Below are 9,255 nucleotides of genomic sequence, written 5' to 3'. Positions count from 1 at the left end.
TAATTGCACAGCTCTACCCCGAATGTTAGCAGGAACCAGCATTCCTCATCCTCTCTCAGGGGTGGTGCTACTTCAGCATGTCCGTTAGCAAGGAGCTTCTGCATGAACAAACAATACTGTTCCTGCATCTCAGGTTTTTTCTTCCAAGTTGTTTGCTGGGATCTGAAGCAGTTTCATACTTGTTCTTTATTGTCAGGCAAATGCTAGCGTGATTCCTTGAATGGCAATGGTGCAACCCAGTGGTTGGTGTTATCCCTGTGAACGCTTGCATTCATTATCTTCCACTGACGGAGCAGGTTTTTGTCAAGGTCAGCGCAGTTGAACACCATCCACCATCCATAGGGTCCTCTCAGCTGGTTTGATGGGCCTGTTAAAGCCTTACTGTGTCTCCTCAATGTGCATGAAGCTTGTGCAGGGCTGAAAAATTGAATGGCGACTCTTTTCCAGTACATGAGTTCGAAATACTGTTGGTTTGTGTACATTCCCCAAGCACACCTCTCATCATGCATTGTGGTCCATTGATCTGCTGCCTAACCTTGTGTGTCCTAAGGATATCCCTGCCAAGGTTATAATAGTTTGGGATTTTACATTATAGTTTAGTTGTATTTCGTATTAACTTTTTTCTCTAATTCAGTTAGTTTTAATTCGTTTTTAAGAACGGTTTTGCTCATTTCTATTTTTTGTTTAAAGCTTAGTTTTAGTTTAGTTTTTGTTAGTTTTAGTATTAGTTTTTCATAATTTGTCAGGTCCAAGATTCAAGGTGCAACAAATGTATCCGTGCATCCTCCTGCTTCCTGTATTTTATTTATTTATTTTTTTGGGGGGAATGGTTATGGTTGTCACCTTTCTGCAATGCTGGTTCTCTGTTGGAGCTGCTCAGACGCTAGCTTGGTTAGATACTGACTAATTAGACTTCTGCACTGTTTTTGCAGGGCCTATGTACACAACCTACCAGCATTTATGCTTGTGTGAGCTGCAGTATGTGTGGTAATTACCTTGTGGCCGTGTGCTGGTGTTTAATATGCGGTGCCAGCTGACAGAAACAAAAAATGCTGGGACTTTTTCCCCTCCTTGGTCCTCACTCTTTGTGGTCAGTTTTTCCCACTTTGTTCATTTCCTCACGTCTATTCCGAATTTGATGATCTTTGTGAGTCCTTATATTGATGCTTTGATTATTATTCTCTGATAAATTCAAAAACTGTGCCAAAAAGTCCCTGGAAATGCACAAGAGGCCCCAACTGTGCCGAACAGGCCAATCACAATTGTTCTAGGCTGCGTGCACCCAATGTGTAGTTACCTTTCTCGTCCAGAGAAACCCCGCAGGTCCAGAGGGGTTTCCGTAGCCACCTTATGCGCTCTCCTCAGGTGGACTTTGAGGTTGGTGGGTTTTTCCCCTTGAGAAGTGTAACGCACATTTTGCCATCATCCACAACAAGACAATTGCTTCTCTATGCCTCGCTACCGTACTCAAAGCAATCCTATATGGGGCTCTGCCGCTTTGTCCCAACTTTTGCTGTTGCCATGATTTTGAGGACTGGTGCAATGAGCCGACACACACACAGTGAGGTACCGAATGGCACATAAAAAAAGTGCTGTACAATAAAACCATAAAATACATAAAACAACTCAATAAAATGCATTAAAATACCTAAGAAATGCATATGAAATATATGCAAAGGACACAAAATATTCAGACTCAACATTTCACTTAGTGTTAAAAGCCAAAGAAAAAAGGTGAGTTTTTAAAAGTGATTTAAAGCACACGAGTGATGAGGCCTGTCTAATATGCAATGTCAGATCATTCCAGAGATTTGGTGCTGCCACAGCAAAAGCCCAGTCCCCTCTGAGTGAAGTTAGTTTTAGGCACCGTCAGAAGAGGCTGGTCTGCCGACCTGAGTGACAGGTGGGAGTGTAACAGTGTAGCAGCTCAGAGAGATAAGGTGGGGCAAGACCATTTAGAGATTTAAAAGCAAATAAAACAATTTTAAAATGGATCCTAAAACGAACAGGCAGCCAGTGAAGTGACGCTAAAACAGGTGAAATGTGCTCATGTTTGCAGGCACCAGTTAAAAGGCGCCCAGCAGCATTCTGCACCAGTTGAAGGCAAGCAATAGAGGATCCGATAAGGCCCCATATTGCATATCAGTCCACAAGGCTTTTAAATAAACTGACAAACAAGAAAACAAAGGGGATTTTTAATCTATAATTTCAGTTAGTTTTAGTTTTTAAGCACACAATTCAGTTTCAGTTGGTTATCATTTTTTCCTTTTATCATTTTTATTTCAGTTAACGAAAATGTTTTTTCAATTTCAGTTTTTATTTCGTTCGTTTTTGTTAACGACAATAACCTTGATCCTTGCCCAGTAATGGCTTTGTTGGCACTCTTCACGGTGAATCTATCTCCACTGTGGTGGAACTGCCTTGATGCACAAAACTTGGATTGTTTCGCTTCTTTGATTCGTAACACACAAAGTTGCAAAAATACTTAAAAGGAGGGAAGCAACCACAACTCACTTCTTTATACTATGACTCCAGAGACATCCACTTCTCCTGAAACCATATGAAAGCTTATCAACAATAAGTCCAATACCATGTACGGTGTCCAGGTAGGACAGGTCAGTGAGATAACAGTCTTTTTTAGCCCCTTATCTCCATCTGCAAATCCCCTAGTTCACGTAATTTAGAGTTGTCCTAAGCAGTTTCCAACTTACTTTGGACTTCTCTTTTTATCCTTGCTCTTACAGCCTTCTCCAATTTTAGTTTAGCTTCTTTACTAGCAAAGGATGCTCTCACTTTAGTAGCTTCTGCTTTAGCTCAGTTGCGGGCCAAGCTTGCCGATGATGCCGATGCTTTGTTGCTTCCAGCACTGGATGCCGCTGACTTATTTGTTGCCATCTTGGCCACTTTGAAGCATCAAGTATTGCCTTTTTGCTGTAGTGTTCTCATGCAGTGTGTTGGAACACAGACTAAACACCTAGTTAAACCAGGTCCAATGATGACGCAGACCATTTGCTGAAACTTAATATATTCTTCATGATGATTCTTGCTGAAAGCTGCAAATAAACAATACAGAAACAATCAGCATATGCACTCTTAACTCACAAATTAACCATAGCTGTTCACAGTCATCAATTAACCTCTCAGTGAAATACTTATTTCTGTGTGATTTCTAAAGTATCTATTGTAAAATGAACTAACTTACGCCATAGTGCCTTTAAATATCACAGTTATCAAATCTTTTAAACAGGAAAACCATTGACTCAAAATGAATGCCCGTAGGGCAGCACACTATGCTCTATGAACAAATTGAACTTATAAGCATTTTGCTAAGATGAGTGGACAACACCTGACCCTGTTGCCAACACTGATCTTTATCTCCCCCACCCACCCTTCTTCTTAAATGTTGCAGGGAGTCTTTAAATAGAGCCCAAAGTGGGAAGAGGAAAAACTGCTTTCAGTACTTGGTGGTCTTGTGACAGGTTAAACCACGAATCGAAAACCTGGAAGTGTTTTTTGCTTCGAATTTAAAATGTGAAGTCTCATCTCAACAAGGTCCTTAAGACATTTTCTCCATCTTAGAAATATTAAAGTCACTCTCTCTTTTTGACACACAGATGCCAAAGTGCCATTTCCAGCTTTCAGCAGTAGTTGATTGCACTTTTTATTGGACTATCTAAAAAGGCTGTAACAAAAATGCAGGTAGTTCAGAAGTTGCTTTGCCTCACTGGTTAAAACGCTGCAATGAGGGTACCTTGAACTTGAAGATGTTTTGCTCATTTCACGAGCTATAAATATCCGTGCTCATTTCTGCATCAGAGATTTCAAGCCTGATATCTGAGATCTGCTACTGTTTTTCTCTTTAATGTATCCTGTATGTCCCAAAAGAATACTGGTGATACCATATTTTGTTTTGATGCCCCTAAACTGTGGAGAAAAATTTTTTTTTCTACCCATTTAAGATTATATTTATCTAGCTAGACTTTTATTGTAGCTTTATTTTTTTTAGATTGTGTCTTACATATTTTCTGCATTTATGATTTTTCTTTTTGTTATTGCATTTCAATAATTCATTTATAATGGTGTTGTAGCAAGTGTTTCTGCATCTAATTTTTCAGGACTGACTGTATTAGTGTGTTTTCTGGAAATCACTGATGACAATCTGTAGGTCACTGAACTCATCTGTAAATATTTGCAATTTGGTTAATATTCTATTTACGTCAGCGAACATTAGTGGAAATTTGTGGTTTTAGAGTTACTGAGTATCTATGGACTGCACTTGATGTATTCTTAATGAAACTGCTTTTTTTCTTTATTATAAATAGGGGTAAGTGATATACATACCGTGTAGAGACAGAGTGCGTTTTTGTCCACCGCTTGTTGGAAACTGAAAATGTCATTCATGTCAGACTACAATAGCTGCCATGCACATGGGAAATATTTGTTTGTTGCTGTCACAATTCACATGGTCTGTTAAAAATAGTTCTGTTGCTCCCTACTGCCCCAGCCACACCACAACACACTGTCAGTCACAAGTCTTTTTTGAACAACAGTGAACCCTGTTTCATCTGCGTAAAACTAAGAATCCACAGTCCACTCACTCCAAATCTTCCCCCCAGATCATTAACTCCCTTGTTTTTCCACCAGCACTCTTTGCAAACTTACCAAGTACCCCCATCAGTGTGTGCAACAGTTCTCAGAAGATCAGAGGGATGATAACAAGCAGCTATTTCTGAATTGGGACATGGTACAAGCCTAGAATTATAAGGCTTCACGCTGAACAAGAAGAGCAGAAAGAAATGCTTTGTTCTTGTTCTCATTTAGTTGGGATGAACAGGGTGCTGGTGGAGAAAAGGCTACAGTGGATGAGGTGTTTGTGAAGACATGAGACCTATTACAGTCGATTTTCAAGTCTCACAAATAGGAAATGTATAATTATGGCTTGTGTCCAATGTCTGAGTCACTGATTATAAAAAAGCAAGGATAGAGCTTTTTCTGGTTCTTATTGCCACGTGGAGTGAAAATTAATCATCCCCATCCATCCCTCCCCTCTCCCTGCCCTCTCACAGATATAACGTCCTGGAATAAGTGTGTTTTTATCCAATGTCATCCTTGATGTTAGCTGCAGCTGTGCCTTCATATACGTCAGTTTAGTATTTACCCTCACAAACAGCCTGAACACAATCATTTCAATTCTATATAATTTATAATTTAAATGTAAAAATAAATAAATAAATAAAAAATTGATAAAATCCGTTAATACCTGTTCTTTTTGCCCTGGGCACACTGTAAATAACAAATGTCACAAAGAAAATGTTTACATATCCTAATATTTTGCCTTCTGCTTTTGTTGTTAGTGCAAATATTTTCCATTTTTTGCAGAAATTTTTGTTTTTTTACCAGTTTGATCCTTTTAAGTCAGTAGTATTTAAGTTCAGTTACATTTTCTTGTGTGCATTCAGAAACAGTGTTACACACATCAGTGTACTTTTCTCTCTGCAGGTCCTGCTGATTTTGTGTCAAAGGGAAGCTCAACAAGTTGTCAGCTGAAGGTGAGTAAAAACAACAATGAAACTGCACTCACACTGCGCACTTGTTTGTTGGCACAAGGCAAGAAAAACGGATCTGGTATGAGTCACAGAGGAATATCAAAATAAACACAGAGTACATATTTAAATTTCTGCCATAAGTGAACTCCCCCCGGCACATTTAAGATTTAAAATCTGTGTTGTCCTTGATGAAGTGATTGCTAGATACGCCTTATTTTATTTACTAAAACATGATTAGAGGGCTCAGGCTTTTGATTATTAACATCTTCATAATTATCTAATAAGCTTGGTTGATGCACGATTGCACATATCTAACATCGCATCGCTGTTTTGGCACTTTGCTGCTGTAAATTCACCTTCACTTTAAATTATTGCAGCTTTCTTTAGTCTCAGCTTTTTGTCGGGTGGTATTATTTGAGTCTGAGGAGAGTAGGTTTTTGTCGAGGCTTGCTTCAATTCCCTACATCTCTCGACTTGAATCCAAATTTATACTCGCAGATATTTCTTCAGTACTATAACAGCTATTTTGACATAAAGTCCCCGAGCCACTTGAAAGTCAAAATCAACCACCTATATAAATCAAGCCAGCTGACGTCAAACCGAAGTGTCATACGATCTTTGGTTTCATCTTCAGGTATCCAAGAGGGGACATGTAGAGTGTGAAATCATTTCATGTTTGATAGTGTGATCCCATATTGCTACCTTCATCTGGAAAAAAGAATTATGAAACATGCTTGTTTTTTTTTTTTTTTTTCTCTCTCTATTGCTCTGATGTGGTTATTGCACAATGCTTTTGGTTCTTTGATGTTCTTGCAAAGTTCTGCCATCTCTTTTATGTAAGCCTTTGAAGTAGAGCTAGTTGCGCTGCATAGTGATATGCCGCACTGTTGCTTTTGCAGTGTGGTCACAGTGTGATACTGCAGGAGTGCTGGCATTCATTTTAATAATACTAGTTTAACTATTCCATTTGATGTTTCTTTAAATTAACCTGGAGTTGTTTTTTTCCTCCCAACATCTGGCTCACTAATCACTGGAATTTTTTTTTTTTTTTTTTGCCAAATTCTTTGAATTTGAACCTTCAAGCAACAATATTTTCTGACCCTCCTGAAAGAACAGTGATGATTGCTGCTGTGTGATATGTAGATAAAATAGGTCAGCTGGATGACTTTCTGAACTATGTGCTTTATACCACTAGGGAGCATCAGAGGACTTTTAAGAGAATGAAAGATTTGAATGTTTCATATTTGGCATAGCTGAGTTTGTATTAGAATTTATTTTTATTTATTATTTTTTTTCCAGCAGGGGTTTCAAATGCTTTGTATGGATATATCAAAAACAAATGGGGGTTTGTACAAGTTCACTGTAATTTCAATGTGGAAAAACAACAGACAGTGGCTCACAGGGGAACTTTAATAAAACATTTCATTATAAGTTGGCAGTGAAGGGGGGGGGGGGGGGGGGGGGGGGGGGGGGGGGGGGGGCTGATGAAAACTTTGAAGGCATGTATTTCAGATTTTGTGCTGAGAAACATTAAAAGAGATGCACCTTTGTTGAACTGTATATGTCACAAAATATTTTAAATGGAGAAAAAAAAAATAACATAGAAAGAAACTGGGGGACATGGAGAAGCTGAGAGGAGGACCAAAACAACAGTGCAGAAACTTTTGAGCAAAGAATATTCTGCTCCCATTTGGTTTGAAATGCTGTTTGAAGTTTACCATGAAAAAGAAATCACTTTCATATGAAGGGGTTATTTTCAGACTTATACATTCCAACATCCAAACTCTTCTGTGCTTTGATGAAAAACACCGGAAAAAGGTGATGACGGCCTAAATGTAATTTTAAGAAAATAAGCTTTTTTATGTTCACACATGAATTTGTCCTTTGTGATTATGATGCTGACTGACTACACTTTTAGTCAACTGTCTACATTTCAGCTTAATTACACTTAAAATTTCTTCAGCAATTTACATACTTCAGTTCAGAGTGGCTTCGAGCAGCTGACTTCAAAGTAATTCTGCATTTGTCTTCTGGGGGCTTTGTAGCTCAGAAGATTTATTTTAAATCATTAATCTAATTTGAGAATTTGATGGGTTTTTGGCATTGCTTTTATTTTATATTTATTTTATTTTAATATTAGTGCTTTTCACATGTCACCATTTGGAAATGCTTCTGACGATTTCCAAATCAGATTGAGTGTTAAGTAATCGAGCTAGTAGTAGTCTTATTACATGTTGCAGTAGCTCAGTGGTAGTTCATCTTTATTCTTATCTGCACAGTGAGTTGTGTAGTTAAGTATTAAAACTAAAAACATTTTTGAACCATTAAAAAGAAAGAATGAACTCCCCGTGATTTCTGTTATGGTCAAATTTGACAAATTACTTTCTCTATGCAGCTTTCCTTAACCAAACTAGATCCCCTCCCAAAAAAGGTAATTTTACTATATTTAAAATTCTTTGTCTTAAATTGTTTTTAACTACCAGCTCAAGCACCCTAATGCTGCTGATGAACATCCTTAATATCAAAGATTCTCACTCAGAAAATCTAAAAAACAACACACCCCAAAGAACCCAATATCATTTTAATTAGTGCATTTAACATAAAAAATAATGATACCTACCGAGAACATGGATGTGATCTATATTTGGATCCACTGTAACCTTGTTTATGTCAGATGGGTTCATGAAATATTTGTGTTGATGAATTATTCATTGGACAGGAAAGCCAAGTCAAAAGGCATTATGCCCAATAAACATTAAATTTAGTGTAAGTAATAGTTGACTGCATGTTATAGATACATCACCACTTGTAAATACTTGTCACCACATGCACAGGTTTCTGTTAATTACTTAAACAGAGCATTGTGAAGAAGCCCCACATTAGCTGCATTTGAAAGAATGACCAAAAAAAAAGAATTTAATCTGTCTCACATAAAACTAAAAGAACGAAATAAAAATCAGCTGGACTTTATTTATGTATAAACACAACATAAATTACTGTTAAGATGACTAGTACAGACATTTATTCAGTTTCTTTAAAAAAATGCCATAAAACTCTTGCATAATTTACAAAATGTGGTGTCCCTGTGCTATCTAAGACAAAGCTGTACTTTGTCCCACCGGACAAAATTCTTCATGCCTTTACTGTCCTTTTTTTTTTTCTTTCCTCCACAATGAATATCAGGTACCGCATTTAAACACTTTTTTTTTTTTTCTGTTTAAAATTATCTCAACAAGAATAAGACATTTTGATGTTTACAGTGCTAAATCTGGTATACATAGTGGTTGTTTGGTGAGAATATTTCTAACATCAGAAGTTCATCCATCCATTTTCTTCAGTTTCTGATTTAAAAGCAAAACAAAAAATTCTCAAGGACACTGTTTGCTCTAGGGCCACACCCATGAGCCTGGTACTTCTATAGAAGTGCAGATATGCATAATGTAAACATTTCCTCTGCTCTTACAATACTTTGTTGATCCGACTTTCCTTGATGAAAACAAACAAACAAAAAAAACCCACCTAAATTAGCTGACTGATTCCTTGAAGACACCACTCTTCCTCTGTTTCAGAGTCCAGAAGGCTTGTGCTACAGAGGAACTGACCTGTAACTGCCACGTTAAGGCGTAGTTGAACATTTTCTCTGTAGTGTCCTGGTCACAATGCACAGCATTGTTTTTGACCACTTCTGTTTGTCCCCCCTTTTGTTTGT

The sequence above is a fragment of the Archocentrus centrarchus genome, chromosome 10 (genome assembly GCF_007364275.1).
Source record: "Archocentrus centrarchus isolate MPI-CPG fArcCen1 chromosome 10, fArcCen1, whole genome shotgun sequence".
Taxonomy (NCBI): Eukaryota; Metazoa; Chordata; class Actinopteri; order Cichliformes; family Cichlidae; genus Archocentrus; species Archocentrus centrarchus.
The sequence above is the reverse complement of the archived record's forward strand: the minus strand, read 5'-3'. Positions refer to the sequence as shown.